This window comes from Lithobates pipiens, unplaced genomic scaffold (genome assembly GCF_037356315.1).
Source record: "Lithobates pipiens isolate NorthernLeopardFrog02 unplaced genomic scaffold, aLitPip1_a1.2 Scaffold_22, whole genome shotgun sequence".
Lineage (NCBI taxonomy): Eukaryota > Metazoa > Chordata > Amphibia > Anura > Ranidae > Lithobates > Lithobates pipiens.
In genome coordinates this window covers 135573388-135597720 of record NW_027507784.1, presented here as the reverse complement: position 1 = coordinate 135597720, position 24333 = coordinate 135573388, and the positions used below count along the sequence as shown (strand labels likewise).

General features: G+C 53.4%; 71 non-coding genes across 71 annotated transcripts; all 71 read left to right on the top strand.

Moving 5' to 3' along the window:
• Positions 1–91: 91 nt before the first annotated feature.
• TRNAC-GCA (transfer RNA cysteine (anticodon GCA)) lies at positions 92–163 on the top strand. Its single transcript has one exon. It is a non-coding gene; the product is annotated as a tRNA-Cys (tRNA).
• A 123-nt stretch (positions 164–286) lies between these two features.
• TRNAC-GCA (transfer RNA cysteine (anticodon GCA)) lies at positions 287–358 on the top strand. Its single transcript has one exon. It is a non-coding gene; the product is annotated as a tRNA-Cys (tRNA).
• A 120-nt stretch (positions 359–478) lies between these two features.
• On the top strand, positions 479–550 carry TRNAC-GCA (transfer RNA cysteine (anticodon GCA)). Its single transcript has one exon. It is a non-coding gene; the product is annotated as a tRNA-Cys (tRNA).
• A 323-nt stretch (positions 551–873) lies between these two features.
• TRNAC-GCA (transfer RNA cysteine (anticodon GCA)) lies at positions 874–945 on the top strand. Its single transcript has one exon. It is a non-coding gene; the product is annotated as a tRNA-Cys (tRNA).
• A 311-nt stretch (positions 946–1256) lies between these two features.
• Positions 1257–1328, top strand: TRNAC-GCA (transfer RNA cysteine (anticodon GCA)). Its single transcript has one exon. It is a non-coding gene; the product is annotated as a tRNA-Cys (tRNA).
• Positions 1329–1456: 128 nt separating this feature from the next.
• On the top strand, positions 1457–1528 carry TRNAC-GCA (transfer RNA cysteine (anticodon GCA)). Its single transcript has one exon. It is a non-coding gene; the product is annotated as a tRNA-Cys (tRNA).
• A 316-nt stretch (positions 1529–1844) lies between these two features.
• TRNAC-GCA (transfer RNA cysteine (anticodon GCA)) lies at positions 1845–1916 on the top strand. The gene has a single exon. It is a non-coding gene; the product is annotated as a tRNA-Cys (tRNA).
• Positions 1917–2046: 130 nt separating this feature from the next.
• On the top strand, positions 2047–2118 carry TRNAC-GCA (transfer RNA cysteine (anticodon GCA)). The gene has a single exon. It is a non-coding gene; the product is annotated as a tRNA-Cys (tRNA).
• Positions 2119–3202: 1084 nt separating this feature from the next.
• On the top strand, positions 3203–3274 carry TRNAC-GCA (transfer RNA cysteine (anticodon GCA)). Its single transcript has one exon. It is a non-coding gene; the product is annotated as a tRNA-Cys (tRNA).
• Positions 3275–3393: 119 nt separating this feature from the next.
• Positions 3394–3465, top strand: TRNAC-GCA (transfer RNA cysteine (anticodon GCA)). Its single transcript has one exon. It is a non-coding gene; the product is annotated as a tRNA-Cys (tRNA).
• Positions 3466–3588: 123 nt separating this feature from the next.
• On the top strand, positions 3589–3660 carry TRNAC-GCA (transfer RNA cysteine (anticodon GCA)). The gene has a single exon. It is a non-coding gene; the product is annotated as a tRNA-Cys (tRNA).
• A 115-nt stretch (positions 3661–3775) lies between these two features.
• Positions 3776–3847, top strand: TRNAC-GCA (transfer RNA cysteine (anticodon GCA)). Its single transcript has one exon. It is a non-coding gene; the product is annotated as a tRNA-Cys (tRNA).
• A 1280-nt stretch (positions 3848–5127) lies between these two features.
• Positions 5128–5199, top strand: TRNAC-GCA (transfer RNA cysteine (anticodon GCA)). Its single transcript has one exon. It is a non-coding gene; the product is annotated as a tRNA-Cys (tRNA).
• A 496-nt stretch (positions 5200–5695) lies between these two features.
• Positions 5696–5767, top strand: TRNAC-GCA (transfer RNA cysteine (anticodon GCA)). Its single transcript has one exon. It is a non-coding gene; the product is annotated as a tRNA-Cys (tRNA).
• Positions 5768–6078: 311 nt separating this feature from the next.
• TRNAC-GCA (transfer RNA cysteine (anticodon GCA)) lies at positions 6079–6150 on the top strand. The gene has a single exon. It is a non-coding gene; the product is annotated as a tRNA-Cys (tRNA).
• A 129-nt stretch (positions 6151–6279) lies between these two features.
• Positions 6280–6351, top strand: TRNAC-GCA (transfer RNA cysteine (anticodon GCA)). Its single transcript has one exon. It is a non-coding gene; the product is annotated as a tRNA-Cys (tRNA).
• Positions 6352–6474: 123 nt separating this feature from the next.
• Positions 6475–6546, top strand: TRNAC-GCA (transfer RNA cysteine (anticodon GCA)). Its single transcript has one exon. It is a non-coding gene; the product is annotated as a tRNA-Cys (tRNA).
• A 130-nt stretch (positions 6547–6676) lies between these two features.
• Positions 6677–6748, top strand: TRNAC-GCA (transfer RNA cysteine (anticodon GCA)). The gene has a single exon. It is a non-coding gene; the product is annotated as a tRNA-Cys (tRNA).
• A 128-nt stretch (positions 6749–6876) lies between these two features.
• On the top strand, positions 6877–6948 carry TRNAC-GCA (transfer RNA cysteine (anticodon GCA)). The gene has a single exon. It is a non-coding gene; the product is annotated as a tRNA-Cys (tRNA).
• A 314-nt stretch (positions 6949–7262) lies between these two features.
• On the top strand, positions 7263–7334 carry TRNAC-GCA (transfer RNA cysteine (anticodon GCA)). The gene has a single exon. It is a non-coding gene; the product is annotated as a tRNA-Cys (tRNA).
• A 120-nt stretch (positions 7335–7454) lies between these two features.
• TRNAC-GCA (transfer RNA cysteine (anticodon GCA)) lies at positions 7455–7526 on the top strand. The gene has a single exon. It is a non-coding gene; the product is annotated as a tRNA-Cys (tRNA).
• Positions 7527–7838: 312 nt separating this feature from the next.
• TRNAC-GCA (transfer RNA cysteine (anticodon GCA)) lies at positions 7839–7910 on the top strand. Its single transcript has one exon. It is a non-coding gene; the product is annotated as a tRNA-Cys (tRNA).
• A 126-nt stretch (positions 7911–8036) lies between these two features.
• TRNAC-GCA (transfer RNA cysteine (anticodon GCA)) lies at positions 8037–8108 on the top strand. Its single transcript has one exon. It is a non-coding gene; the product is annotated as a tRNA-Cys (tRNA).
• A 506-nt stretch (positions 8109–8614) lies between these two features.
• TRNAC-GCA (transfer RNA cysteine (anticodon GCA)) lies at positions 8615–8686 on the top strand. The gene has a single exon. It is a non-coding gene; the product is annotated as a tRNA-Cys (tRNA).
• A 128-nt stretch (positions 8687–8814) lies between these two features.
• Positions 8815–8886, top strand: TRNAC-GCA (transfer RNA cysteine (anticodon GCA)). The gene has a single exon. It is a non-coding gene; the product is annotated as a tRNA-Cys (tRNA).
• A 119-nt stretch (positions 8887–9005) lies between these two features.
• TRNAC-GCA (transfer RNA cysteine (anticodon GCA)) lies at positions 9006–9077 on the top strand. The gene has a single exon. It is a non-coding gene; the product is annotated as a tRNA-Cys (tRNA).
• Positions 9078–9395: 318 nt separating this feature from the next.
• TRNAC-GCA (transfer RNA cysteine (anticodon GCA)) lies at positions 9396–9467 on the top strand. The gene has a single exon. It is a non-coding gene; the product is annotated as a tRNA-Cys (tRNA).
• Positions 9468–9584: 117 nt separating this feature from the next.
• TRNAC-GCA (transfer RNA cysteine (anticodon GCA)) lies at positions 9585–9656 on the top strand. The gene has a single exon. It is a non-coding gene; the product is annotated as a tRNA-Cys (tRNA).
• Positions 9657–9966: 310 nt separating this feature from the next.
• On the top strand, positions 9967–10038 carry TRNAC-GCA (transfer RNA cysteine (anticodon GCA)). The gene has a single exon. It is a non-coding gene; the product is annotated as a tRNA-Cys (tRNA).
• Positions 10039–10164: 126 nt separating this feature from the next.
• Positions 10165–10236, top strand: TRNAC-GCA (transfer RNA cysteine (anticodon GCA)). The gene has a single exon. It is a non-coding gene; the product is annotated as a tRNA-Cys (tRNA).
• A 318-nt stretch (positions 10237–10554) lies between these two features.
• Positions 10555–10626, top strand: TRNAC-GCA (transfer RNA cysteine (anticodon GCA)). Its single transcript has one exon. It is a non-coding gene; the product is annotated as a tRNA-Cys (tRNA).
• Positions 10627–10744: 118 nt separating this feature from the next.
• TRNAC-GCA (transfer RNA cysteine (anticodon GCA)) lies at positions 10745–10816 on the top strand. The gene has a single exon. It is a non-coding gene; the product is annotated as a tRNA-Cys (tRNA).
• Positions 10817–11135: 319 nt separating this feature from the next.
• TRNAC-GCA (transfer RNA cysteine (anticodon GCA)) lies at positions 11136–11207 on the top strand. Its single transcript has one exon. It is a non-coding gene; the product is annotated as a tRNA-Cys (tRNA).
• Positions 11208–11329: 122 nt separating this feature from the next.
• Positions 11330–11401, top strand: TRNAC-GCA (transfer RNA cysteine (anticodon GCA)). Its single transcript has one exon. It is a non-coding gene; the product is annotated as a tRNA-Cys (tRNA).
• Positions 11402–11519: 118 nt separating this feature from the next.
• Positions 11520–11591, top strand: TRNAC-GCA (transfer RNA cysteine (anticodon GCA)). Its single transcript has one exon. It is a non-coding gene; the product is annotated as a tRNA-Cys (tRNA).
• Positions 11592–11712: 121 nt separating this feature from the next.
• TRNAC-GCA (transfer RNA cysteine (anticodon GCA)) lies at positions 11713–11784 on the top strand. Its single transcript has one exon. It is a non-coding gene; the product is annotated as a tRNA-Cys (tRNA).
• A 117-nt stretch (positions 11785–11901) lies between these two features.
• Positions 11902–11973, top strand: TRNAC-GCA (transfer RNA cysteine (anticodon GCA)). Its single transcript has one exon. It is a non-coding gene; the product is annotated as a tRNA-Cys (tRNA).
• Positions 11974–12289: 316 nt separating this feature from the next.
• TRNAC-GCA (transfer RNA cysteine (anticodon GCA)) lies at positions 12290–12361 on the top strand. The gene has a single exon. It is a non-coding gene; the product is annotated as a tRNA-Cys (tRNA).
• A 307-nt stretch (positions 12362–12668) lies between these two features.
• Positions 12669–12740, top strand: TRNAC-GCA (transfer RNA cysteine (anticodon GCA)). The gene has a single exon. It is a non-coding gene; the product is annotated as a tRNA-Cys (tRNA).
• Positions 12741–12864: 124 nt separating this feature from the next.
• On the top strand, positions 12865–12936 carry TRNAC-GCA (transfer RNA cysteine (anticodon GCA)). Its single transcript has one exon. It is a non-coding gene; the product is annotated as a tRNA-Cys (tRNA).
• A 128-nt stretch (positions 12937–13064) lies between these two features.
• On the top strand, positions 13065–13136 carry TRNAC-GCA (transfer RNA cysteine (anticodon GCA)). The gene has a single exon. It is a non-coding gene; the product is annotated as a tRNA-Cys (tRNA).
• A 127-nt stretch (positions 13137–13263) lies between these two features.
• TRNAC-GCA (transfer RNA cysteine (anticodon GCA)) lies at positions 13264–13335 on the top strand. The gene has a single exon. It is a non-coding gene; the product is annotated as a tRNA-Cys (tRNA).
• Positions 13336–13660: 325 nt separating this feature from the next.
• Positions 13661–13732, top strand: TRNAC-GCA (transfer RNA cysteine (anticodon GCA)). The gene has a single exon. It is a non-coding gene; the product is annotated as a tRNA-Cys (tRNA).
• Positions 13733–13855: 123 nt separating this feature from the next.
• Positions 13856–13927, top strand: TRNAC-GCA (transfer RNA cysteine (anticodon GCA)). Its single transcript has one exon. It is a non-coding gene; the product is annotated as a tRNA-Cys (tRNA).
• Positions 13928–14246: 319 nt separating this feature from the next.
• Positions 14247–14318, top strand: TRNAC-GCA (transfer RNA cysteine (anticodon GCA)). Its single transcript has one exon. It is a non-coding gene; the product is annotated as a tRNA-Cys (tRNA).
• A 1111-nt stretch (positions 14319–15429) lies between these two features.
• On the top strand, positions 15430–15501 carry TRNAC-GCA (transfer RNA cysteine (anticodon GCA)). The gene has a single exon. It is a non-coding gene; the product is annotated as a tRNA-Cys (tRNA).
• A 519-nt stretch (positions 15502–16020) lies between these two features.
• On the top strand, positions 16021–16092 carry TRNAC-GCA (transfer RNA cysteine (anticodon GCA)). Its single transcript has one exon. It is a non-coding gene; the product is annotated as a tRNA-Cys (tRNA).
• Positions 16093–16415: 323 nt separating this feature from the next.
• TRNAC-GCA (transfer RNA cysteine (anticodon GCA)) lies at positions 16416–16487 on the top strand. Its single transcript has one exon. It is a non-coding gene; the product is annotated as a tRNA-Cys (tRNA).
• Positions 16488–16606: 119 nt separating this feature from the next.
• TRNAC-GCA (transfer RNA cysteine (anticodon GCA)) lies at positions 16607–16678 on the top strand. The gene has a single exon. It is a non-coding gene; the product is annotated as a tRNA-Cys (tRNA).
• Positions 16679–17182: 504 nt separating this feature from the next.
• TRNAC-GCA (transfer RNA cysteine (anticodon GCA)) lies at positions 17183–17254 on the top strand. The gene has a single exon. It is a non-coding gene; the product is annotated as a tRNA-Cys (tRNA).
• Positions 17255–17769: 515 nt separating this feature from the next.
• On the top strand, positions 17770–17841 carry TRNAC-GCA (transfer RNA cysteine (anticodon GCA)). Its single transcript has one exon. It is a non-coding gene; the product is annotated as a tRNA-Cys (tRNA).
• Positions 17842–18166: 325 nt separating this feature from the next.
• On the top strand, positions 18167–18238 carry TRNAC-GCA (transfer RNA cysteine (anticodon GCA)). Its single transcript has one exon. It is a non-coding gene; the product is annotated as a tRNA-Cys (tRNA).
• Positions 18239–18357: 119 nt separating this feature from the next.
• TRNAC-GCA (transfer RNA cysteine (anticodon GCA)) lies at positions 18358–18429 on the top strand. The gene has a single exon. It is a non-coding gene; the product is annotated as a tRNA-Cys (tRNA).
• Positions 18430–18737: 308 nt separating this feature from the next.
• Positions 18738–18809, top strand: TRNAC-GCA (transfer RNA cysteine (anticodon GCA)). The gene has a single exon. It is a non-coding gene; the product is annotated as a tRNA-Cys (tRNA).
• Positions 18810–19324: 515 nt separating this feature from the next.
• Positions 19325–19396, top strand: TRNAC-GCA (transfer RNA cysteine (anticodon GCA)). The gene has a single exon. It is a non-coding gene; the product is annotated as a tRNA-Cys (tRNA).
• Positions 19397–19721: 325 nt separating this feature from the next.
• TRNAC-GCA (transfer RNA cysteine (anticodon GCA)) lies at positions 19722–19793 on the top strand. The gene has a single exon. It is a non-coding gene; the product is annotated as a tRNA-Cys (tRNA).
• Positions 19794–19910: 117 nt separating this feature from the next.
• TRNAC-GCA (transfer RNA cysteine (anticodon GCA)) lies at positions 19911–19982 on the top strand. Its single transcript has one exon. It is a non-coding gene; the product is annotated as a tRNA-Cys (tRNA).
• Positions 19983–20289: 307 nt separating this feature from the next.
• On the top strand, positions 20290–20361 carry TRNAC-GCA (transfer RNA cysteine (anticodon GCA)). The gene has a single exon. It is a non-coding gene; the product is annotated as a tRNA-Cys (tRNA).
• Positions 20362–20482: 121 nt separating this feature from the next.
• Positions 20483–20554, top strand: TRNAC-GCA (transfer RNA cysteine (anticodon GCA)). The gene has a single exon. It is a non-coding gene; the product is annotated as a tRNA-Cys (tRNA).
• Positions 20555–20683: 129 nt separating this feature from the next.
• TRNAC-GCA (transfer RNA cysteine (anticodon GCA)) lies at positions 20684–20755 on the top strand. Its single transcript has one exon. It is a non-coding gene; the product is annotated as a tRNA-Cys (tRNA).
• A 506-nt stretch (positions 20756–21261) lies between these two features.
• Positions 21262–21333, top strand: TRNAC-GCA (transfer RNA cysteine (anticodon GCA)). Its single transcript has one exon. It is a non-coding gene; the product is annotated as a tRNA-Cys (tRNA).
• A 123-nt stretch (positions 21334–21456) lies between these two features.
• Positions 21457–21528, top strand: TRNAC-GCA (transfer RNA cysteine (anticodon GCA)). The gene has a single exon. It is a non-coding gene; the product is annotated as a tRNA-Cys (tRNA).
• Positions 21529–21849: 321 nt separating this feature from the next.
• TRNAC-GCA (transfer RNA cysteine (anticodon GCA)) lies at positions 21850–21921 on the top strand. Its single transcript has one exon. It is a non-coding gene; the product is annotated as a tRNA-Cys (tRNA).
• Positions 21922–22628: 707 nt separating this feature from the next.
• TRNAC-GCA (transfer RNA cysteine (anticodon GCA)) lies at positions 22629–22700 on the top strand. The gene has a single exon. It is a non-coding gene; the product is annotated as a tRNA-Cys (tRNA).
• A 321-nt stretch (positions 22701–23021) lies between these two features.
• On the top strand, positions 23022–23093 carry TRNAC-GCA (transfer RNA cysteine (anticodon GCA)). The gene has a single exon. It is a non-coding gene; the product is annotated as a tRNA-Cys (tRNA).
• Positions 23094–23215: 122 nt separating this feature from the next.
• TRNAC-GCA (transfer RNA cysteine (anticodon GCA)) lies at positions 23216–23287 on the top strand. The gene has a single exon. It is a non-coding gene; the product is annotated as a tRNA-Cys (tRNA).
• Positions 23288–23402: 115 nt separating this feature from the next.
• Positions 23403–23474, top strand: TRNAC-GCA (transfer RNA cysteine (anticodon GCA)). The gene has a single exon. It is a non-coding gene; the product is annotated as a tRNA-Cys (tRNA).
• Positions 23475–23593: 119 nt separating this feature from the next.
• TRNAC-GCA (transfer RNA cysteine (anticodon GCA)) lies at positions 23594–23665 on the top strand. Its single transcript has one exon. It is a non-coding gene; the product is annotated as a tRNA-Cys (tRNA).
• Positions 23666–23785: 120 nt separating this feature from the next.
• Positions 23786–23857, top strand: TRNAC-GCA (transfer RNA cysteine (anticodon GCA)). The gene has a single exon. It is a non-coding gene; the product is annotated as a tRNA-Cys (tRNA).
• A 125-nt stretch (positions 23858–23982) lies between these two features.
• On the top strand, positions 23983–24054 carry TRNAC-GCA (transfer RNA cysteine (anticodon GCA)). Its single transcript has one exon. It is a non-coding gene; the product is annotated as a tRNA-Cys (tRNA).
• A 119-nt stretch (positions 24055–24173) lies between these two features.
• On the top strand, positions 24174–24245 carry TRNAC-GCA (transfer RNA cysteine (anticodon GCA)). The gene has a single exon. It is a non-coding gene; the product is annotated as a tRNA-Cys (tRNA).
• Positions 24246–24333: the final 88 nt, after the last annotated feature.

Sequence of the window (24333 nt, the reverse complement as noted above, 5' to 3'; positions counted from 1 at the left end):
GAGCCGGCGAGTGTCTTTACCGATGCCGTCGAGCCGGTTTAGCACAGAAAAAAAAAAAAAAAAAAAATTCAAACACCGAGGACAAGGCAAGGGGGGTATAGCTCAGTGGCAGAGCATTCGACTGCAGATCGAGAGGTCCTCGGTTCAAATCCGGGTGCCCCCTCAGCGTTTTGCCCGCAGTCGCGCCGAAAAAGGGAGAGCCGGCGAGTGTCTTTACCGATGCCGTCGAGCCGGTTTAGCACAAAAAAAAAAAAAAAAAAAATTCAAACACCGAGGACAAGGCAAGGGGGGTATAGCTCAGTGGCAGAGCATTCGACTGCAGATCGAGAGGTCCTCGGTTCAAATCCGGGTGCCCCCTCAGCGTTTTGCCCGCAGTCGCGCCGAAAAAGGGAGAGCCGGCGAGTGTCTTTACCGATGCCGTCGAGCCGGTTTAGCACAAAAAAAAAAAAAAAAATTCAAACACCGAGGACAAGGCAAGGGGGGTATAGCTCAGTGGCAGAGCATTCGACTGCAGATCGAGAGGTCCTCGGTTCAAATCCGGGTGCCCCCTCAGCGTTTTGCCCGCAGTCGCGCCGAAAAAGGGAGAGCCGGCGAGTGTCTTTACCGATGCCGTCGAGCCGGTTTAGCACAAAAAAAAAAAAAAAAAAAAATTCAAACACCGAGGACAAGGCAAGGGGGGTATAGCTCAGTGGCAGAGCATTCGACTGCAGATCGAGAGGTCCTCGGTTCAAATCCGGGTGCCCACTCAGCGTTTTGCCCGCAGTCGCGCCGAAAAAGGGAGAGCCGGCGAGTGTCTTTACCGATGCCATCGAGCCGGTTTAGCACAAAAAAATAAAAAATAAAAAAAAATTCAAACACCGAGGACAAGGCAAGGGGGGTATAGCTCAGTGGCAGAGCATTCGACTGCAGATCGAGAGGTCCTCGGTTCAAATCCGGGTGCCCCCTCAGCGTTTTGCCCGCAGTCGCGCCGAAAAAGGGAGAGCCGGCGAGTGTCTTTACCGATGCCGTCGAGCCGGTTTAGCACAAAAAAAAAAAAAATTCAAACACCGAGGACAAGGCAAGGGGGGTATAGCTCAGTGGCAGAGCATTCGACTGCAGATCGAGAGGTCCTCGGTTTAAATCCGGGTGCCCCCTCAGCGTTTTGCCCGCAGTCGCGCCGAAAAAGGGAGAGCCGGCGAGTGTCTTTACCGATGCCGTCGAGCCGGTTTAGCACAAAAAAAAAAAAAAAAAAATTCAAACACCGAGGATTAGGCAAGGGGGGTATAGCTCAGTGGCAGAGCATTCGACTGCAGATCGAGAGGTCCTCGGTTCAAATCCGGGTGCCCCCTCAGCGTTTTGCCCGCAGTCGCGCCGAAAAAGGGAGAGCCGGCGAGTGTCTTTACCGATGCCGTCGAGCCGGTTTAGCACAAATAAAAAAAAAAAAAAAAAAAAATTCAAACACCGAGGGCAAGGCAAGGGGGGTATAGCTCAGTGGCAGAGCATTCGACTGCAGATCGAGAGGTCCTCGGTTCAAATCCGGGTGCCCCCTCAGCGTTTTGCCCGCAGTCGCGCCGAAAAAGGGATAGCCGGCGAGTGTCTTTACCGATGCCGTCGAGCCGGTTTAGCACAAAAAAAAAAAAAAAAAATTCAAACACCGAGGGCAAGGCAAGGGGGGTATAGCTCAGTGGCAGAGCATTCGACTGCAGATCGAGAGGTGCTCGGTTCAAATCCGGGTGCCCCCTCAGCGTTTTGCCCGCAGTCGCGCCGAAAAAGGGAGAGCCGGCGAGTGTCTTTACCGATGCCGTCGAGCCGGTTTAGCACAAAAATAAAAAAAAAAAAAATTCAAACACCGAGGACAAGGCAAGGGGGGTATAGCTCAGTGGCAGAGCATTCGACTGCAGATCGAGAGGTCCTCGGTTCAAATCCGGGTGCCCCCTCAGCGTTTTGCCCGCAGTCGCGCCGAAAAAGGGAGAGCCGGCGAGTGTCTTTACCGATGCCGTCGAGCCGGTTTAGCACAAAAAAAAAAAAAAAAAAAAAAAAAAATTCAAACACCGAGGACAAGGCAAGGGGGGTATAGCTCAGTGGCAGAGCATTCGACTGCAGATCGAGAGGTCCTCGGTTCAAATCCGGGTGCCCCCTCAGCGTTTTGCCCGCAGTCGCGCCGAAAAAGGGAGAGCCGGCGAGTGTCTTTACCGATGCCGTCGAGCCGGTTTAGCACAAAAAAAAAAAAAAAAATTCAAACACCGAGGGCAAGGCAAGGGGGGTATAGCTCAGTGGCAGAGCATTCGACTGCAGATCGAGAGGTGCTCGGTTCAAATCCGGGTGCCCCCTCAGCGTTTTGCCCGCAGTCGCGCCGAAAAAGGGAGAGCCGGCGAGTGTCTTTACCGATGCCGTCGAGCCGGTTTAGCACAAAAAAAAAAAAAAAAATTCAAACACCGAGGGCAAGGCAAGAGGGGTATAGCTCAGTGGCAGAGCATTCGACTGCAGATCGAGAGGTCCTCGGTTCAAATCCGGGTGCCCCCTCAGCGTTTTGCCCGCAGTCGCGCCGAAAAAGGGAGAGCCGGCGAGTGTCTTTACCGATGCCGTCGAGCCGGTTTAGCACAAAAAAAAAAAAAAAAAATTCAAACACCGAGGGCAAGGCAAGGGGGGTATAGCTCAGTGGCAGAGCATTCGACTGCAGATCGAGAGGTGCTCGGTTCAAATCCGGGTGCCCCCTCAGCGTTTTGCCCGCAGTCGCGCCGAAAAAGGGAGAGCCGGCGAGTGTCTTTACCGATGCCGTCGAGCCGGTTTAGCACAAAAAAAAAAAAAAAAAATTCAAACACCGAGGGCAAGGCAAGAGGGGTATAGCTCAGTGGCAGAGCATTCGACTGCAGATCGAGAGGTCCTCGGTTCAAATCCGGGTGCCCCCTCAGCGTTTTGCCCGCAGTCGCGCCGAAAAAGGGAGAGCCGGCGAGTGTCTTTACCGATGCCGTCGAGCCGGTTTAGCACAAAAAAAAAAAAAAAAAATTCAAACACCGAGGGCAAGGCAAGGGGGGTATAGCTCAGTGGCAGAGCATTCGACTGCAGATCGAGAGGTGCTCGGTTCAAATCCGGGTGCCCCCTCAGCGTTTTGCCCGCAGTCGCGCCGAAAAAGGGAGAGCCGGCGAGTGTCTTTACCGATGCCGTCGAGCCGGTTTAGCACAAAAAAAAAATAAAAAAATTCAAACACCGAGGGCAAGGCAAGGGGGGTATAGCTCAGTGGCAGAGCATTCGACTGCAGATCGAGAGGTCCTCGGTTCAAATCCGGGTGCCCCCTCAGCATTTTGCCCGCAGTCGCGCCGAAAAAGGGAGAGCCGGCGAGTGTCTTTACCGATGCCGTCGAGCCGGTTTAGCACAAAAAAAAAAAAAAAATTCAAACACCGAGGACAAGGCAAGGGGGGTATAGCTCAGTGGCAGAGCATTCGACTGCAGATCGAGAGGTCCTCGGTTCAAATCCGGGTGCCCCCTCAGCGTTTTGCCCGCAGTCGCGCCGAAAAAGGGAGAGCCGGCGAGTGTCTTTACCGATGCCGTCGAGCCGGTTTAGCACAAAAAAAAAAAAAAAATAAATTCAAACACCGAGGACAAGGCAAGGGGGGTATAGCTCAGTGGCAGAGCATTCGACTGCAGATCGAGAGGTCCTCGGTTCAAATCCGGGTGCCCCCTCAGCGTTTTGCCCGCAGTCGCGCCGAAAAAGGGAGAGCCGGCGAGTGTCTTTACCGATGCCGTCAAGCCGGTTTAGCACAAAAAAAAAAATTTCAAACACTGAGGACAAGGCAAGGGGGGTATAGCTCAGTGGCAGAGCATTCGACTGCAGATCGAGAGGTCCTCGGTTCAAATCCGGGTGCCCCCTCAGCATTTTGCCCGCAGTCGAGCCGATAAAGGGAGAGCCGGCGAGTGTCTTTACCGATGCCGTCGAGCCGGTTTAGCACAAAAAAAATAAAAAAAAAATTCAAACACCAAGGACAAGGCAAGGGTGGTATAGCTCAGTGGCAGAGCATTCGACTGCATATCAAGAGGTCCTTGGTTCAAATCCAGGTGCCCCCTCAGCGTTTTGCCCACAGTCGCGCCGAAAAAGGGAGAGCCGGCGAGTGTCCTTACCGATGCCGTCGAGCCGGTTTAGCACAAAAAACAAAACAAAAATTTAAACACCGAGGACAAAGCAAGGAGGGGTATAGCTCAGTGGCAGAGCATTCGACTGCAGATCGAGAGGTCCTCGGTTCAAATTCGGGTGCCCCCTCAGCGTTTTGCCCGCAGTCGCGCCGAAAAAGGGAGAGTCGGCGAGTGTCCTTACCGATGCCGTCGAGCCGGTTTAGCACAAAAAAAAATAAAAAATTCAAACACCAAGGACAAGGCAAGAGGGGTATAGCTCAGTGGCAGAGCATTCGACTGCAGATCGAGAGGTTCTCGGTTCAAATCCGGGTGCCCCCTCAGCATTTTGCCCGCAGCCGCGCCGAAAAAGGGAGAGCCGGCGAGTGTCTTTACTGATGCCGTCGAGCCGGTTTAGCACAAAAAAAAAAAAAAAAAATTCAAACACCGAGGACAAGGCAAGGAGGGGTATAGCTCAGTGGCAGAGCATTCGACTGCAGATCGAGAGGTTCTCGGTTCAAATCCGGGTGCCCCCTCAGCGTTTTGCCCGCAGTCGCGCCGAAAAAGGGAGAGTCGGCGAGTGTCCTTACCGATGCCGTCGAGCCGGTTTAGCACAAAAAAAAATAAAAAATTCAAACACCAAGGACAAGGCAAGAGGGGTATAGCTCAGTGGCAGAGCATTCGACTGCAGATCGAGAGGTCCTCGGTTCAAATCCGGGTGCCCCCTCAGCATTTTGCCCGCAGTCGAGCCGATAAAGGGAGAGCCGGCGAGTGTCTTTACCGATGCCGTCGAGCCGGTTTAGCACAAAAAAAAATAAATAAAAATTCAAACACCAAGGACAAGGCAAGGGGGGTATAGCTCAGTGGCAGAGCATTCGACGGCAGATCGAGAGGTCCTCGGTTCAAATCTGGGTGCCCCTTCAGCGTTTTGCCCGCAGACGCGCCGAAAAAGGGAGAGCCGGCGAGTGTCCTTACCGATGCCGTCGAGCCGGTTTAGCACAAAATTAAAAAAAATAAAAATTCAAACACGGAGGACAAGGTAAGGGGGGTATAGCTCAGTGGCAGAGCATTCGACTGCAGATCGAGAGGTCCTCGGTTCAAATCCGGGTGCCCCCTCAGCGTTTTGCCCGCAGTCGCGCCGAAAAAGGGAGAGCCGGCGAGTGTCTTTACCGATGCCGTCGAGCCGGTTTAGCACAAAAAAAATAAAAAATTTAAACACCGAGGACAAGTCAAGGAGGGGTATAGCTCAGTGGCAGAGCATTCGACTGCAGATTGAGAGGTCCTCGGTTCAAATCCGGGTGCCCCCTCAGCGTTTTGTCCGCAGTCGCGCCGAAAAAGGGAGAGCCGGCGAGTGTCTTTACCGATGCCGTCGAGCCGGTTTAGCACAAAAAAAAAAAAATTCAAACACCGAGGATAAAGCAAGGGGGGTATAGGTCAGTGGCAGAGCATTCGACTGCAGATCGAGAGGTCCTCGGTTCAAATCCGGGTGCCCCCTCAGCGTTTTGCCCGCAGTCGCGCCAAAAAAGGGAGAGCCGGCGAGTGTCTTTACCGATGCCGTCGAGCCGGTCTAGCACAAAAAAAAAAAAAATTCAAACACCGAGGACAAGGCAAGGGGGGTATAGCTCAGTGGCAGAGCATTCGACTGCAGATCGAGAGGTCCTCGGTTCAAATCCGGGTGCCCCCTCAGCGTTTTGCCCGCAGTCGCGCCGAAAAAGGGAGAGCCGGCGAGTGTCTTTACCGATGCCGTCGAGCCGGTTTAGCACAAAAAAAAAAAAAAATTCAAACACCGAGGACAAGGCAAGGGGGGTATAGCTCAGTGGCAGAGCATTCGACTGCAGATCGAGAGGTCCTCGGTTTAAATCCGGGTGCCCCCTCAGCGTTTTGCCCGCAGTCGCGCCGAAAAAGGGAGAGCCGGCGAGTGTCTTTACCGATGCCGTCGAGCCGGTTTAGCACAAAAAAAAAAAAAAAAAATTCAAACACCGAGGATAAGGCAAGGGGGGTATAGCTCAGTGGCAGAGCATTCGACTGCAGATCGAGAGGTCCTCGGTTCAAATCCGGGTGCCCCCTCAGCGTTTTGCCCGCAGTCGCGCCGAAAAAGGGAGAGCCGGCGAGTGTCTTTACCGATGCCGTCGAGCCGGTTTAGCACAAATAAAAAAAAAAAAAAAAAAAAAATTCAAACACCGAGGGCAAGGCAAGGGGGGTATAGCTCAGTGGCAGAGCATTCGACTGCAGATCGAGAGGTCCTCGGTTCAAATCCGGGTGCCCCCTCAGCGTTTTGCCCGCAGTCGCGCCGAAAAAGGGATAGCCGGCGAGTGTCTTTACCGATGCCGTCGAGCCGGTTTAGCACAAAAAAAAATAAAAAAAAAATTCAAACACCGAGGATAAGGCAAGGGGGGTATAGCTCAGTGGCAGAGCATTCGACTGCAGATCGAGAGGTCCTCGGTTCAAATCCGGGTGCCCCCTCAGCGTTTTGCCCGCAGTCGCGCCGAAAAAGGGAGAGCCGGCGAGTGTCTTTACCGATGCCGTCGAGCCGGTTTAGCACAAATAAAAATAAAAAAAAAAAAAAAAATTCAAACACCGAGGGCAAGGCAAGGGGGGTATAGCTCAGTGGCAGAGCATTCGACTGCAGATCGAGAGGTCCTCGGTTCAAATCCGGGTGCCCCCTCAGCGTTTTGCCCGCAGTCGCGCTGAAAAAGGGATAGCAGGCGAGTGTCTTTACCGATGCCGTCGAGCCGGTTTAGCACAAAAAAAAATAAAAAAAAAAATAAATTCAAACACCGAGGGCAAGGCAAGGGGGGTATAGCTCAGTGGCAGAGCATTCGACTGCAGATCGAGAGGTCCTCGGTTCAAATCCGGGTGCCCCCTCAGCGTTTTGCCCGCAGTCGCGCCGAAAAAGGGAGAGCCGGCGAGTGTCTTTACCGATGCCGTCGAGCCGGTTTAGCCCAAAAAAAAAAAAAAATTCAAACACCGAAGACAAGGCAAGGGGGGTATAGCTCAGTGGCAGAGCATTCGACTGCAGATCGAGAGGTCCTCTGTTCAAATCCGGGTGCCCCCTCAGCGTTTTGCCCGCAGTCGCGCCGAAAAAGGGAGAGCCGGCGAGTGTCTTTACCGATGCCGTCGAGCCTGTTTAGCACAAAAAAAAATTTAAAAAAAAATTCAAACACCGAGGACAAGGCAAGGGGGGTATAGCTCAGTGGCAGAGCATTCGACTGCAGATCGAGAGGTCCTCGGTTCAAATCCGGGTGCCCCCTCAGCGTTTTGCCCGCAGTCGCGCCGAAAAAGGGAGAGCCGGCGAGTGTCTTTACCGATGCCGTCGAGCCGGTTTAGCACAAAAAAAAAAAAAAAAATTCAAACACCGAGGGCAAGGCAAGGGGGGTATAGCTCAGTGGCAGAGCATTCGACTGCAGATCGAGAGGTCCTCGGTTCAAATCCGGGTGCCCCCTCAGCGTTTTGCCCGCAGTCGCGCCGAAAAAGGGAGAGCCGGCGAGTGTCTTTACCGATGCCGTCGAGCCGGTTTAGCACAAAAAAAAAAAAAAAATTCAAACACCGAGGACAAGGCAAGTGGGGTATAGCTCAGTGGCAGAGCATTCGACTGCAGATCGAGAGGTCCTCGGTTCAAATCCGGGTGCCCCCTCAGCGTTTTGCCCGCAGTCGCGCCGAAAAAGGGAGAGCCGGCGAGTGTCTTTACCGATGCCGTCGAGCCGGTTTAGCACTAAAAAAAAAAAAAAAAATTCAAACACCGAGGACAAGGCAAGGGGGGTATAGCTCAGTGGCAGAGCATTCGACTGCAGATCGAGAGGTCCTCGGTTCAAATCCGGGTGCCCCCTCAGCGTTTTGCCCGCAGTCGCGCCGAAAAAGGGAGAGCCGGCGAGTGTCTTTACCGATGCCGTCGAGCCTGTTTAGCACAAAAAAAAAATTAAAAAAAAAAATTCAAACACCGAGGACAAGGCAAGGGGGGTATAGCTCAGTGGCAGAGCATTCGACTGCAGATCGAGAGGTCCTCGGTTCAAATCCGGGTGCCCCCTCAGCGTTTTGCCCGCAGTCGCGCCGAAAAAGGGAGAGCCGGCGAGTGTCTTTACCGATGCCGTCAAGCCGGTTTAGCCCAAAAAAAAATAAATAAAATAAAATTCAAACACCGAGGACAAGGCAAGGGGGGTATAGCTCAGTGGCAGAGCATTCGACTGCAGATCGTAGAGGTCCTCGGTTCAAATCCGGGTGCCCCCTCAGCGTTTTGCCCGCAGTCGCGCCGAAAAAGGGAGAGCCGGCGAGTGTCTTTACCGATGCCGTCGAGCCGGTTTAGCACAAAAAAAAAAAATAAAATTCAAACACCAAGGGCAAGGCAAGGGGGGTATAGCTCAGTGGCAGAGCATTCGACTGCAGATCGAGAGGTCCTCTGTTCAAATCCGGGTGCCCCCTCAGCGTTTTGCCCGCAGTCGCGCCGAAAAAGGGAGAGCCGGCGAGTGTCTTTACCGATGCCGTCGAGCCGGTTTAGCACAAAAAAAAAAAATTCAAACACCGAGGGCAAGGCAAGGGGGGTATAGCTCAGTGGCAGAGCATTCGACTGCAGATCGAGAGGTCCTCGGTTCAAATCCGGGTGCCCCCTCAGCGTTTTGCCCGCAGTCGCGCCGAAAAAGGGAGAGCCGGCGAGTGTCTTTACCGATGCCGTCGAGCCGGTTTAGCACAAAAAAAAATAAAAAAAAAAATAAATTCAAACACCGAGGACAAGGCAAGGGGGGTATAGCTCAGTGGCAGAGCATTCGACTGCAGATCGAGAGGTCCTCGGTTCAAATCCGGGTGCCCCCTCAGCGTTTTGCCCGCAGTCGCGCCGAAAAAGGGAGAGCCGGCGAGTGTCTTTACCGATGCCGTCGAGCCGGTTTAGCACAAAAAAAAAAAAAAAATTCAAACACCGAGGACAAGGCAAGGGGGGTATAGCTCAGTGGCAGAGCATTCGACTGCAGATCGAGAGGTCCTCGGTTCAAATCCGGGTGCCCCCTCAGCGTTTTGCCCGCAGTCGCGCCGAAAAAGGGAGAGCCGGCGAGTGTCTTTACCGATGCCGTCGAGCCTGTTTAGCACAAAAAAAAAATTTAAAAAAAAATTCAAACACCGAGGACAAGGCAAGGGGGGTATAGCTCATTGGCAGAGCATTCGACTGCAGATCGAGAGGTCCTCGGTTCAAATCCGGGTGCCCCCTCAGCGTTTTGCCCGCAGTCGCGCCGAAAAAGGGAGAGCCGGCGAGTGTCTTTACCGATGCCGTCGAGCCGGTTTAGCACAAAAAAAAAAAAAAAAAATTCAAACACAGAGAGCAAGGCAAGGGGGGTATAGCTCAGTGGCAGAGCATTCGACTGCAGATCGAGAGGTCCTCGGTTCAAATCCGGGTGCCCCCTCAGCGTTTTGCCCGCAGTCGCGCCGAAAAAGGGAGAGCCGGCGAGTGTCTTTACCGATGCCGTCGAGCCGGTTTAGCACAAAAAAAAAAAAAATTCAAACACCGAGGGCAAGGCAAGGGGGGTATAGCTCAGTGGCAGAGCATTCGACTGCAGATCGAGAGGTCCTCGGTTCAAATCCGGGTGCCCCCTCAGCGTTTTGCCCGCAGTCGCGCCGAAAAAGGGAGAGCCGGCGAGTGTCTTTACCGATGCCGTCGAGCCGGTTTAGCACAAAAAAAAAAATAAAAATTCAAACACCGAGGACAAGGCAAGGGGGGTATAGCTCAGTGGCAGAGCATTCGACTGCAGATCGAGAGGTCCTCGGTTCAAATCCGGGTGCCTCCTCAGCGTTTTGCCCGCAGTCGCGCCGAAAAAGGGAGAGCCGGCGAGTGTCTTTACCGATGCCGTCGAGCCGGTTTAGCACTAAAAAAAAAAAAAATTCAAACACCGAGGACAAGGCAAGGGGGGTATAGCTCAGTGGCAGAGCATTCGACTGCAGATCGAGAGGTCCTCGGTTCAAATCCGGGTGCCCCCTCAGCGTTTTGCCCGCAGTCGCGCCGAAAAAGGGAGAGCCGGCGAGTGTCTTTACCGATGCCGTCGAGCCTGTTTAGCACAAAAAAAAAATAAAAAAAAAAAATTCAAACACCGAGGACAAGGCAAGGGGGGTATAGCTCAGTGGCAGAGCATTCGACTGCAGATCGAGAGGTCCTCGGTTCAAATCCGGGTGCCCCCTCAGCGTTTTGCCCGCAGTCGCGCCGAAAAAGGGAGAGCCGGCGAGTGTCTTTACCGATGCCGTCGAGCCGGTTTAGCCCAAAAAAAAATAAATAAAATAAAATTCAAACACCGAGGACAAGGCAAGTGGGGTATAGCTCAGTGGCAGAGCATTCGACTGCAGATCGAGAGGTCCTCGGTTCAAATCCGGGTGCCCCCTCAGCGTTTTGCCCGCAGTCGCGCCGAAAAAGGGAGAGCCGGCGAGTGTCTTTACCGATGCCGTCGAGCCGGTTTAGCACAAAAAAAAAAAAAAAAATTCAAACACCGAGGGCAAGGCAAGGGGGGTATAGCTCAGTGGCAGAGCATTCGACTGCAGATCGAGAGGTCCTCGGTTCAAATCCGGGTGCCCCCTCAGCATTTTGCCCACAGTCGCGCCGAAAAAGGGAGAGCCGGCGAGTGTCTTTACCGATGCCGTCGAGCCGGTTTAGCACAAAAAAAAAAAAAAATTCAAACACCGAGGGCAAGGCAAGGGGGGTATAGCTCAGTGGCAGAGCATTCGACTGCAGATCGAGAGGTCCTCGGTTCAAATCCGGGTGCCCCCTCAGCGTTTTGCCCGCAGTTGCGCAGAAAAAGGGAGAGCCGGCGAGTGTCTTTACCGATGCCGTCGAGCCGGTTTAGCACAAAAAAAAAAATAAAAATTCAAACACCGAGGACAAGGCAAGGGGGGTATAGCTCAGTGGCAGAGCATTCGACTGCAGGATCGAGAGGTCCTCGGTTCAAATCCGGGTGCCCCCTCAGCGTTTTGCCCGCAGTCGCGCCGAAAAAGGGAGAGCCGGCGAGTGTCTTTACCGATGCCGTTGAGCCGGTTTTGCCCAAAAAAAAAATAAATAAATAAAATTCAAACACCGAGGACAAGGCAAGGGGGGTATAGCTCAGTGGCAGAGCATTCGACTGCAGATCGAAAGGTCCTCGGTTCAAATCCGGGTGCCCCCTCAGCGTTTTGCCCGCAGTCGCGCCGAAAAAGGGAGAGCCGGCGAGTGTCTTTACCGATGCCGTCGAACCGGTTTAGCCCCAAAAAAAAAAAAAAAAAATTCAAACACCGAGGACAAGGCAAGGGGGGTATAGCTCAGTGGCAGAGCATTCGACTGCAGATCGAGAGGTCCTCGGTTCAAATCCGGGTGCCCCCTCAGCGCCTTGCCCGCAGTCGCGCCGAAAAAGGGAGAGCCGGCGAGTGTCTTTACCGATGCCGTCGAGCCGGTTTAGCACCAAAAAAAAAAAAAATTCAAACACCAAAGACAAGGCAAGGGGGGTATAGCTCAGTGGCAGAGCATTCGACTGCAGATCGAGAGGTCCTCGGTTCAAATCCGGGTGCCCCCTCAGCGTTTTGCCCGCAGTCGCGCCGAAAAAGGGAGAGCCGGCGAGTGTCTTTACCGATGCCGTCGAACCGGTTTAGCCCAAAAAAAAAAAAAAAAAATTCAAACGCCGAGGACAAGGCAAGGGGGGTATAGCTCAGTGGCAGAGCATTCGACTGCAGATCGAGAGGTCCTCGGTTCAAATCCGGGTGCCCCCTCAGCGCTTTGCCCGCAGTCGCGCCGAAAAAGGGAGAGCCGGCGAGTGTCTTTACCGATGCCGTCGAGCCAGTTTAGCACCAAAAAAAAAAAAATTCAAACACCGAGGACAAGGCAAGGGGGGTATAGCTCAGTGGCAGAGCATTCGACTGCAGATCGAGAGGTCCTCGGTTCAAATCCGGGTGCCCCCTCAGCGTTTTGCCCGCAGTCGCGCCGAAAAAGGGAGAGCCGGCGAGTGTCTTTACCGATGCCGTCGAGCCGGTTTAGCACAACAAAAAAAAAAAAAAAAAATTCAAACACCGAGGACAAGGCAAGGGGGGTATAGCTCAGTGGCAGAGCATTCGACTGCAGATCGAGAGGTCCTCGTTTCAAATCCGGGTGCCCCCTCAGCGTTTTGCCCGCAGTCGCGCCGAAAAAGGGAGAGCCGGCGAGTGTCTTTACCGATGCCGTCGAGCCGGTTTAGCACAAAAAAAAAAAAAAAAATTCAAACACCGAGGACAAGGCAAGGGGGGTATAGCTCAGTGGCAGAGCATTCGACTGCAGATCGAGAGGTCCTCGGTTCAAATCCGGGTGCCCCCTCAGCGTTTTGCCCGCAGTCGCGCCGAAAAAGGGAGAGCCGGCGAGTGTCTTTACCGATGCCGTCGAGCCGGTTTAGCACAAAAAAAAAAAAATTCAAACATGGAGGACAAGGCAAGGGGGGTATAGCTCAGTGGCAGAGCATGCGACTGCAGATCGAGAGGTCCTCGGTTCAAATCCGGGTGCCCCCTCAGCGTTTTGCCCGCAGTCGCGCCGAAAAAGGGAGAGCCGGCGAGTGTCTTTACCGATGCCGTCGAGCCGGTTTAGCACAAAAAAAAAAAAATAATTCAAACACCGAGGGCAAGGCAAGGGGGGTATAGCTCAGTGGCAGAGCATTCGACTGCAGATCGAGAGGTCCTCGGTTCAAATCCGGGTGCCCCCTCAGCATTTTGCCCGCAGTCGCGCCGAAAAAGGGAGAGCCGGCGAGTGTCTTTACCGATGCCGTCGAGCCGATTAAGCACAAAAAAAAAAAAAAAAAAAAATTCAAACACCGAGGGCAAGGCAAGGGGGGTATAGCTCAGTGGCAGAGCATTCGACTGCAGATCGAGAGGTCCTCGGTTCAAATCCGGGTGCCCCCTCAGCGTTTTGCCCGCAGTCGCGCCGAAAAAGGGAGAGCCGGCGAGTGTCTTTACCGATGCCGTCGAGCCGGTTAAGCACAAAAAAAAATAAAAATAAAAAAAAATTCAAACACCGAGGGCAAGGCAAGGGGGGTATAGCTCAGTGGCAGAGCATTCGACTGCAGATCGAGAGGTCCTCGGTTCAAATCCGGGTGCCCCCTCAGCGTTTTGCCCGCAGTCGCGCCGAAAAAGGGAGAGCCGGCGAGTGTCTTTACCGATGCCGTCGAGCCGGTTTAGCACAAAAAAAAAAAAAAAAAAAAATTATTCAAACACCGAGCACAAGGCAAGGGGGGTATAGCTCAGTGGCAGAGCATTCGACTGCAGATCGAGAGGTCCTCGGTTCAAATCCGGGTGCCCCCTCAGCGTTTTGCCCGCAGTCGTGCCGAAAAAGGGAGAGCCGGCGAGTGTCTTTACCGATGCCGTCGAGCCGGTTAAACACAAAAAAAAAAATAAAAATAAAATTCAAACACCGAGGACAAGGCAAGGGGGGTATAGCTCAGTGGCAGAGCATTTGACTGCAGATCGAGAGGTCCTCGGTTCAAATCCGGGTGCCCCCTCAGTGTTTTGCCCGCAGTCGCGCCGAAAAAGGGAGAGCCGGCGAGTGTCTTTACCGATGCCGTCGAGCCGGTTTAGCACAAAAAAAAAAAAAAAAAAAAAAAAATTCAAACACCGAGGGCAAGGCAAGGGGGGTATAGCTCAGTGGCAGAGCATTCGACTGCAGATCGAGAGGTCCTCGGTTCAAATCCGGGTGCCCCCTCAGCGTTTTGCCCGCAGTCGCGCCGAAAAAGGGAGAGCCGGCGAGTGTCTTTACCGATGCCGTCGAGCCGGTTTAGCACAAAAAAAAAAAAAAAAATAATTCAAACACGGAGGACAAGGCAAGGGGGGTATAGCTCAGTGGCAGAGCATTCGACTGCAGATCGAGAGGTCCTCGGTTCAAATCCGGGTGCCCCCTCAGCGTTTTGCCCGCAGTCGCGCCGAAAAAGGGAGAGCCGGCGAGTGTCTTTACCGATGCCGTCGAGCCGGTTTAGCACAAAAAAAAAAATAATAATTCAAACACGGAGGACAAGGCAAGGGGGGTATAGCTCAGTGGCAGAGCATTCGACTGCAGATCGAGAGGTCCTCTGTTCAAATCCGGGTGCCCCCTCAGCGTTTTGCCCGCAGTCGCGCCGAAAAAGGGAGAGCCGGCGAGTGTCTTTACCGATGCCGTCGAGCCGGTTAAGCACAAAAAAAAAAAAAAAAAAAAAAAATTCAAACACCGAGGGCAAGGCAAGGGGGGTATAGCTCAGTGGCAGAGCATTCGACTGCAGATCGAGAGGTCCTCGGTTCAAATCCGGGTGCCCCCTCAGCGTTTTGCCCGCAGTCGCGCCGAAAAAGGGAGAGCCGGCGAGTGTCTTTACCGATGCCGTCGAGCCGGTTTAGCACAAAAAAAAAAAAAAAAAAAATTCAAACACCGAGGGCAAGGCAAGGGGGGTATAGCTCAGTGGCAGAGCATTCGACTGCAGATCGAGAGGTCCTCGTTTCAAATCCGGGTGCCCCCTCAGCGTTTTGCCCGCAGTCGCGCCGAAAAAGGGAGAGCCGCGAGTGTCTTTACCGATGCCGTCGAGCCGGTTTAGCACAAAAAAATTAAAAATAAAAAAAAAATTCAAACACCAAGGACAAGGCAAGGGGGGTATAGCTCAGTGGCAGAGCATTCGACTGCAGATCGAGAGGTCCTCGGTTCAAATCCGTGTGCCCCCTCAGCGTTTTGCCCGCAGTCGCGCCGAAAAAGGGAGAGCCGGCGAGTGTCTTTACCGATGCCGTCGAGCCGGTTTAGCACAAAAAAAAAAAAAAATAATTCAAACACGGAGGACAAGGCAAGGGGGGTATAGCTCAGTGGCAGAGCATTCGACTGCAGATCGAGAGGTCCTCTGTTCAAATCCGGGTGCCCCCTCAGCGTTTTGCCCGCAGTCGCGCCGAAAAAGGGAGAGCCGGCGAGTGTCTTTACCGATGCCGTCGAGCCGGTTTAGCACAAAAAAAAAAAAAAAAAAAAAAATAATTCAAACACCGAGGGCAAGGCAAGGGGGGTATAGCTCAGTGGCAGAGCATTCGACTGCAGATTGAGAGGTCCTCGGTTCAAATCCGGGTGCCCCCTCAGCGTTTTGCCCGCAGTCGCGCCGAAAAAGGGAGAGCCGGCGAGTGTCTTTACCGATGCCGTCGAGCCGGTTTAGCACAACAAAAAAAAAAAAAAAAAATTCAAACACCGAGGACAAGGCAAGGGGGGTATAGCTCAGTGGCAGAGCATTCGACTGCAGATCGAGAGGTCCTCGTTTCAAATCCGGGTGCCCCCTCAGCGTTTTGCCCGCAGTCGCGCCGAAAAAGGGAGAGCCGGCGAGTGTCTTTACCGATGCCGTCGAGCCGGTTTAGCACTAAAAAATAAAAATAAAAAAAAAATTCAAACACCGAGGACAAGGCAAGGGGGGTATAGCTCAGTGGCAGAGCATTCGACTGCAGATCGAGAGGTCCTCGGTTCAAATCCGGGTGCCCCCTCAGCGTTTTGCCCGCAGTCGCGCCGAAAAAGGGAGAGCCGCGAGTGTCTTTACCGATGCCGTCGAGCCGGTTTAGCACAAAAAAATTAAAAATAAAAAAAAAATTCAAACACCAAGGACAAGGCAAGGGGGGTATAGCTCAGTGGCAGAGCATTCGACTGCAGATCGAGAGGTCCTCGGTTCAAATCCGTGTGCCCCCTCAGCGTTTTGCCCGCAGTCGCGCCGAAAAAGGGAGAGCCGGCGAGTGTCTTTACCGATGCCGTCGAGCCGGTTTAGCACAAAAAAAAAAAATAATAATTCAAACACGGAGGACAAGGCAAGGGGGGTATAGCTCAGTGGCAGAGCATTCGACTGCAGATCGAGAGGTCCTCTGTTCAAATCCGGGTGCCCCCTCAGCGTTTTGCCCGCAGTCGCGCCGAAAAAGGGAGAGCCGGCGAGTGTCTTTACCGATGCCGTCGAGCCGGTTTAGCACAAAAAAAAAAAAAAAAAAAAATAATTCAAACACCGAGGGCAAGGCAAGGGGGGTATAGCTCAGTGGCAGAGCATTCGACTGCAGATCGAGAGGTCCTCGGTTCAAATCCGGGTGCCCCCTCAGCGTTTTGCCCGCAGTCGCGCCGAAAAAGGGAGAGCCGGCGAGTGTCTTTACCGATGCCGTCGAGCCGGTTTAGCACAACAAAAAAAAAAAAAAAAAATTCAAACACCGAGGACAAGGCAAGGGGGGTATAGCTCAGTGGCAGAGCATTCGACTGCAGATCGAGAGGTCCTCGTTTCAAATCCGGGTGCCCCCTCAGCGTTTTGCCCGCAGTCGCGCCGAAAAAGGGAGAGCCGGCGAGTGTCTTTACCGATGCCGTCGAGCCGGTTTAGCACTAAAAAATAAAAATAAAAAAAAAATTCAAACACCGAGGACAAGGCAAGGGGGGTATAGCTCAGTGGCAGAGCATTCGACTGCAGATCGAGAGGTCCTCGGTTCAAATCCGGGTGCCCCCTCAGCGTTTTGCCCGCAGTCGCGCCGAAAAAGGGAGAGCCGGCGAGTGTCTTTACCGATGCCGTCGAGCCGGTTTAGCACAAAAAAAAAAAAAAAATTCAAACACCGAGGACAAGGCAAGGGGGGTATAGCTCAGTGGCAGAGCATTCGACTGCAGATCGAGAGGTCCTCGGTTCAAATCCGGGTGCCCCCTCAGCGTTTTGCCCGCAGTCGCGCCGAAAAAGGGAGAGCCGGCGAGTGTCTTTACCGATGCCGTCGAGCCGGTTTAGCACAAAAAAAAAAAATTCAAACATGGAGGACAAGGCAAGGGGGGTATAGCTCAGTGGCAGAGCATGCGACTGCAGATCGAGAGGTCCTCGGTTCAAATCCGGGTGCCCCCTCAGCGTTTTGCCCGCAGTCGCGCCGAAAAAGGGAGAGCCGGCGAGTGTCTTTACCGATGCCGTCGAGCCGGTTTAGCACAAAAAAAAAAAAAATAATTCAAACACCGAGGGCAAGGCAAGGGGGGTATAGCTCAGTGGCAGAGCATTCGACTGCAGATCGAGAGGTCCTCTGTTCAAATCCGGGTGCCCCCTCAGCGTTTTGCCCGCAGTCGCGCCGAAAAAGGGAGAGCCGGCGAGTGTCTTTACCGATGCCGTCGAGCCGGTTTAGCACAAAAAAAAAAAAAAAATAATAATTCAAACACGGAGGACAAGGCAAGGGGGGTATAGCTCAGTGGCAGAGCATTCGACTGCAGATCGAGAGGTCCTCGGTTCAAATCCGGGTGCCCCCTCAGCGTTTTGCCCGCAGTCGCGCCGAAAAAGGGAGAGCCGGCGAGTGTCTTTACCGATGCCGTCGAGCCGGTTTAGCACAAAAAAAAAAAATAATAATTCAAACACGGAGGACAAGGCAAGGGGGGTATAGCTCAGTGGCAGAGCATTCGACTGCAGATCGAGAGGTCCTCTGTTCAAATCCGGGTGCCCCCTCAGCGTTTTGCCCGCAGTCGCGCCGAAAAAGGGAGAGCCGGCGAGTGTCTTTACCGATGCCGTCGAGCCGGTTAAGCACAAAAAAAAAAAAAAAAAAAAAAAAATTCAAACACCGAGGGCAAGGCAAGGGGGGTATAGCTCAGTGGCAGAGCATTCGACTGCAGATCGAGAGGTCCTCGGTTCAAATCCGTGTGCCCCCTCAGCGTTTTGCCCGCAGTCGCGCCGAAAAAGGGAGAGCCGGCGAGTGTCTTTACCGATGCCGTCGAGCCGGTTTAGCACAAAAAAAAAAAAAAAATAATTCAAACACGGAGGACAAGGCAAGGGGGGTATAGCTCAGTGGCAGAGCATTCGACTGCAGATCGAGAGGTCCTCGGTTCAAATCCGGGTGCCCCCTCAGCGTTTTGCCCGCAGTCGCGCCGAAAAAGGGAGAGCCGGCGAGTGTCTTTACCGATGCCGTCGAGCCGGTTAAGCACAAAAAAAAAAAAAAAAAAAAAATTCAAACACCGAGGGCAAGGCAAGGGGGGTATAGCTCAGTGGCAGAGCATTCGACTGCAGATCGGAGAGGTCCTCGGTTCAAATCCGGGTGCCCCCTCAGCGTTTTGCCCGCAGTCGCGCCGAAAAAGGGAGAGCCGGCGAGTGTCTTTACCGATGCCGTCGAGCCGGTTTAGCACAAAAAAATAAAAATAAAAAAAAAATTCAAACACCGAGGACAAGGCAAGGGGGGTATAGCTCAGTGGCAGAGCATTCGACTGCAGATCGAGAGGTCCTCGGTTCAAATCCGGGTGCCCCCTCAGCGTTTTGCCCGCAGTCGCGCCGAAAAAGGGAGAGCCGGCGAGTGTCTTTACCGATGCCGTCGAGCCGGTTTAGCACAAAAAAAAAAAAAAAATTCAAACACCGAGGACAAGGCAAGGGGGGTATAGCTCAGTGGCAGAGCATTCGACTGCAGATCGAGAGGTCCTCGGTTCAAATCCGGGTGCCCCCTCAGCGTTTTGCCCGCAGTCGCGCCGAAAAAGGGAGAGCCGGCGAGTGTCTTTACCGATGCCGTCGAGCCGGTTTAGCACAAAAAAAAAAAAAATCAAACATGGAGGACAAGGCAAGGGGGGTATAGCTCAGTGGCAGAGCATGCGACTGCAGATCGAGAGGTCCTCGGTTCAAATCCGGGTGCCCCCTCAGCGTTTTGCCCGCAGTCGCGCCGAAAAAGGGAGAGCCGGCGAGTGTCTTTACCGATGCCGTCGAGCCGGTTTAGCACAAAAAAAAAAAAAATAATTCAAACACCGAGGGCAAGGCAAGGGGGGTATAGCTCAGTGGCAGAGCATTCGACTGCAGATCGAGAGGTCCTCGGTTCAAATCCGGGTGCCCCCTCAGCGTTTTGCCCGCAGTCGCGCCGAAAAAGGGAGAGCCGGCGAGTGTCTTTACCGATGCCGTCGAGCCGGTTAAGCACAAAAAAAAAAAAAAAAAAATTCAAACACCGAGGGCAAGGCAAGGGGGGTATAGCTCAGTGGCAGAGCATTCGACTGCAGATCGAGAGGTCCTCGGTTCAAATCCGTGTGCCCCCTCAGCGTTTTGCCCGCAGTCGCGCCGAAAAAGGGAGAGCCGGCGAGTGTCTTTACCGATGCCGTCGAGCCGGTTTAGCACAAAAAAAAAAAAAAATAATTCAAACACGGAGGACAAGGCAAGGGGGGTATAGCTCAGTGGCAGAGCATTCGACTGCAGATCGAGAGGTCCTCTGTTCAAATCCGGGTGCCCCCTCAGCGTTTTGCCCGCAGTCGCGCCGAAAAAGGGAGAGCCGGCGAGTGTCTTTACCGATGCCGTCGAGCCGGTTTAGCACAAAAAAAAAATAAAAAAAAAAATAATTCAAACACCGAGGGCAAGGCAAGGGGGGTATAGCTCAGTGGCAGAGCATTCGACTGCAGATCGAGAGGTCCTCGGTTCAAATCCGGGTGCCCCCTCAGCGTTTTGCCCGCAGTCGCGCCGAAAAAGGGAGAGCCGGCGAGTGTCTTTACCGATGCCGTCGAGCCGGTTAAGCACAAAAAAAAAAAAAAAAAAAAAATTCAAACACCGAGGGCAAGGCAAGGGGGGTATAGCTCAGTGGCAGAGCATTCGACTGCAGATCGGAGAGGTCCTCGGTTCAAATCCGGGTGCCCCCTCAGCGTTTTGCCCGCAGTCGCGCCGAAAAAGGGAGAGCCGGCGAGTGTCTTTACCGATGCCGTCGAGCCGGTTTAGCACAAAAAAATAAAAATAAAAAAAAAATTCAAACACCGAGGACAAGGCAAGGGGGGTATAGCTCAGTGGCAGAGCATTCGACTGCAGATCGAGAGGTCCTCGGTTCAAATCCGGGTGCCCCCTCAGCGTTTTGCCCGCAGTCGCGCCGAAAAAGGGAGAGCCGGCGAGTGTCTTTACCGATGCCGTCGAGCCGGTTTAGCACAAAAAAAAAAAAAATTCAAACACCGAGGACAAGGCAAGGGGGGTATAGCTCAGTGGCAGAGCATTCGACTGCAGATCGAGAGGTCCTCGGTTCAAATCCGGGTGCCCCCTCAGCGTTTTGCCCGCAGTCGCGCCGAAAAAGGGAGAGCCGGCGAGTGTCTTTACCGATGCCGTCGAGCCGGTTTAGCACAAAAAAAAAAAAATTCAAACATGGAGGACAAGGCAAGGGGGGTATAGCTCAGTGGCAGAGCATGCGACTGCAGATCGAGAGGTCCTCGGTTCAAATCCGGGTGCCCCCTCAGCGTTTTGCCCGCAGTCGCGCCGAAAAAGGGAGAGCCGGCGAGTGTCTTTACCGATGCCGTCGAGCCGGTTTAGCACAAAAAAAAAAAAAAAATTCAAACACCGAGGGCAAGGCAAGGGGGGTATAGCTCAGTGGCAGAGCATTCGACTGCAGATCGAGAGGTCCTCGGTTCAAATCCGGGTGCCCCCTCAGCGTTTTGCCCGCAGTCGCGCCGAAAAAGGGAGAGCCGGCGAGTGTCTTTACCGATGCCGTCGAGCCGGTTAAGCACAAAAAAAAAAAAAAAAAAATTCAAACACCGAGGGCAAGGCAAGGGGGTATAGCTCAGTGGCAGAGCATTCGACTGCAGATCGAGAGGTCCTCGGTTCAAATCCGGGTGCCCCCTCAGCGTTTTGCCCGCAGTCGCGCCGAAAAAGGGAGAGCCGGCGAGTGTCTTTACCGATGCCGTCGAGCCGGTTAAGCACAAAAAATAAAAAAAAATAAAAAAAAATTCAAACACCGAGGGCAAGGCAAGGGGGGTATAGCTCAGTGGCAGAGCATTCGACTGCAGATCGAGAGGTCCTCGGTTCAAATCCGGGTGCCCCCTCAGCGTTTTGCCCGCAGTCGCGCCGAAAAAGGGAGAGCCGGCGAGTGTCTTTACCGATGCCGTCGAGCCGGTTTAGCCCAAAAAAATAAAAATAAAATAAAATTCAAACACCGAGGACAAGGCAAGGGGGGTATAGCTCAGTGGCAGAGCATTTGACTGCAGATCGAGAGGTCCTCGGTTCAAATCCGGGTGCCCCCTCAGCCTTTTGCCCGCAGTCGCGCCGAAAAAGGGAGAGCCGGCGAGTGTCTTTACCGATGCCGTCGAACCGGTTTAGCACAAAAAAAAAAAAAAATTCAAACTCCGAGGACAAGGCAAGGGGGCTATAGCTCAGTGGCAGAGCATTCGACTGCAGATCGAGAGGTCCTCGGTTCAAATCCGGGTGCCCCCTCAGCGCTTTGCCCGCAGTCGCGCCGAAAAAGGGAGAGCCGGCGAGTGTCTTTACCGATGCCGTCGAGCCGGTTTAGCACCAATAAAAAAAAAAATTCAAACACCGAGGACAAGGCAAGGGGGGTATAGCTCAGTGGCAGAGCATTCGACTGCAGATCGAGAGGTCCTCGGTTCAAATCCGGGTGCCCCCTCAGCGTTTTGCCCGCAGTCGCGCCGAAAAAGGGAGAGCCGGCGAGTGTCTTTACCGATGCAGTCGAGCCGGTTTAGCACAAAAAAAAAAAAAAAAAAAATTCAAACACCGAGGACAAGGCAAGGGGGGTATAGCTCAGTGGCAGAGCATTCGACTGCAGATCGAGAGGTCCTCGGTTCAAATCCGGGTGCCCCCTCAGCGTTTTGCCCGCAGTCGCGCTGAAAAAGGGAGAGCGGGCGAGTGTCTTTACCGATGCCGTCGAGCCGGTTTAGCACAAAAAAAAAAAAAAAAAATTCAAACACCGAGGACAAGGCAAGGGGGGTATAGCTCAGTGGCAGAGCATTCGACTGCAGATCGAGAGGTCCTCGTTTCAAATCCGGGTGCCCCCTCAGCGTTTTGCCCGCAGTCGCGCCGAAAAAGGGAGAGCCGGCGAGTGTCTTTACCGATGCCGTCGAGCCGGTTTAGCACAAAAAAAATAAAAAATAAAAAAAAATTCAAACACCGAGGACAAGGCAAGGGGGGTATAGCTCAGTGGCAGAGCATTCGACTGCAGATCGAGAGGTCCTCGGTTCAAATCCGGGTGCCCCCTCAGCGTTTTGCCCGCAGTCGCGCCGAAAAAGGGAGAGCCGGCGAGTGTCTTTACCGATGCCGTCGAGCCGGTTTAGCACAAAAAAAAAAAAAAAAATTCAAACACCGAGGACAAGGCAAGGGGGGTATACCTCAGTGGCAGAGCATTCGACTGCAGATCGAGAGGTCCTCGTTTCAAATCCGGGTGCCCCCTCAGCGTTTTGCCCGCAGTCGCGCCGAAAAAGGGAGAGCCGGCGAGTGTCTTTACCGATGCCGTCGAGCCGGTTTAGCACAAAAAAAATAAAAAATAAAAAAAATTCAAACACCGAGGACAAGGCAAGGGGGATATAGCTCAGTGGCAGAGCATTCGACTGCAGATCGAGAGGTCCTCGGTTCAAATCCGGGTGCCCCCTCAGCGTTTTGCCCGCAGTCGCGCCGAAAAAGGGAGAGCCGGCGAGTGTCTTTACCGATGCCGTCGAGCCGGTTTAGCACAAAAAAAAAAAAAAAAAAAAAAATTCAAACACTGAGGACAAGGCAATGGGGGTATAGCTCAGTGGCAGAGCATTCGACTGCAGATCGAGAGGTCCTCGGTTCAAATCCGCGTGCCCCCTCAGCGTTTTGCCCGCAGTCGCGCCGAAAAAGGGAGAGCCGGCGAGTGTCTTTACCGATGCCGTCGAGCCGGTTTAGCACAAAAAAAAAAATAAATTCAAACACCGAGGACAAGGCAAGGGGGGTATAGCTCAGTGGCAGAGCATTCGACTGCAGATCGAGAGGTCCTCGGTTCAAATCCGGGTGCCCCCTCAGCGTTTTGCCCGCAGTCGCGCCGAAAAAGGGAGAGCCGGCGAGTGTCTTTACCGATGCCGTCGAGCCGGTTTAGCACAAAAAAAAAAAAAAATAATTCAAACACGGAGGACAAGGCAAGGGGGGTATAGCTCAGTGGCAGAGCATTCGACTGCAGATCGAGAGGTCCTCTGTTCAAATCCGGGTGCCCCCTCAGCGTTTTGCCCGCAGTCGCGCCGAAAAAGGGAGAGCCGGCGAGTGTCTTTACCGATGCCGTCGAGCCGGTTTAGCACAAAAAAAAAATAAAAAAAAAAATAATTCAAACACCGAGGGCAAGGCAAGGGGGGTATAGCTCAGTGGCAGAGCATTCGACTGCAGATCGAGAGGTCCTCGGTTCAAATCCGGGTGCCCCCTCAGCGTTTTGCCCGCAGTCGCGCCGAAAAAGGGAGAGCCGGCGAGTGTCTTTACCGATGCCGTCGAGTCGGTTAAGCACAAAAAAAAAAAAAAAAAAATTCAAACACCGAGGGCAAGGCAAGGGGGGTATAGCTCAGTGGCAGAGCATTCGACTGCAGATCGAGAGGTCCTCGGTTCAAATCCGGGTGCCCCCTCAGCGTTTTGCCCGCAGTCGCGCCGAAAAAGGGAGAGCCGGCGAGTGTCTTTACCGATGCCGTCGAGCCGGTTTAGCACAAAAAAAAAAAATTCAAACACCGAGGGCAAGGCAAGGGGGGTATAGCTCAGTGGCAGAGCATTCGACTGCAGATCGAGAGGTCCTCGGTTCAAATCCGGGTGCCCCCTCAGCGTTTTGCCCGCAGTCGCGCCGAAAAAGGGAGAGCCGGCGAGTGTCTTTACCGATGCCGTCGAGCCGGTTTAGCACAAAAAAAAAAATAAAATTCAAACACCGAGGACAAGGCAAGGGGGGTATAGCTCAGTGGCAGAGCATTCGACTGCAGATCGAGAGGTCCTCGGTTCAAATCCGGGTGCCCCCTCAGCGTTTTGCCCGCAGTCGCGCCGAAAAAGGGAGAGCCGGCGAGTGTCTTTACCGATGCCGTCGAGCCGGTTTAGCACAAAAAAAAACAAAAAAATTCAAACACCGAGGACAAGGCAAGGGGGGTATAGCTCAGTGGCAGAGCATTCGACTGCAGATCGAGAGGTCCTCGGTTCAAATCCGGGTGCCCCCTCAGCGTTTTGCCCGCAGTCGCGCCGAAAAAGGGAGAGCCGGCGAGTGTCTTTACCGATGCCGTCGAGCCGGTTTAGCCCAAAAAAAATAAATAAAATAAAATTCAAACACCGAGGACAAGGCAAGGGGGGTATAGCTCAGTGGCAGAGCATTCGACTGCAGATCGAGAGGTCCTCGGTTCAAATCCGGGTGCCCCCTCAGCGTTTTGCCCGCAGTCGCGCCGAAAAAGGGAGAGCCGGCGAGTGTCTTTACCGATGCCGTCGAGCCGGTTTAGCACAAAAAAAAAAAAAAAATTCAAACACCGAGGACAAGGCAAGGGGGGTATAGCTCAGTGGCAGAGCATTCGACTGCAGATCGAGAGGTCCTCGGTTCAAATCCGGGTGCCCCCTCAGCGCTTTGCCCGCAGTCGCGCCGAAAAAGGGAGAGCCGGCGAGTGTCTTTACCGATGCCGTCGAGCCGGTTTAGCACAAAAAAAAA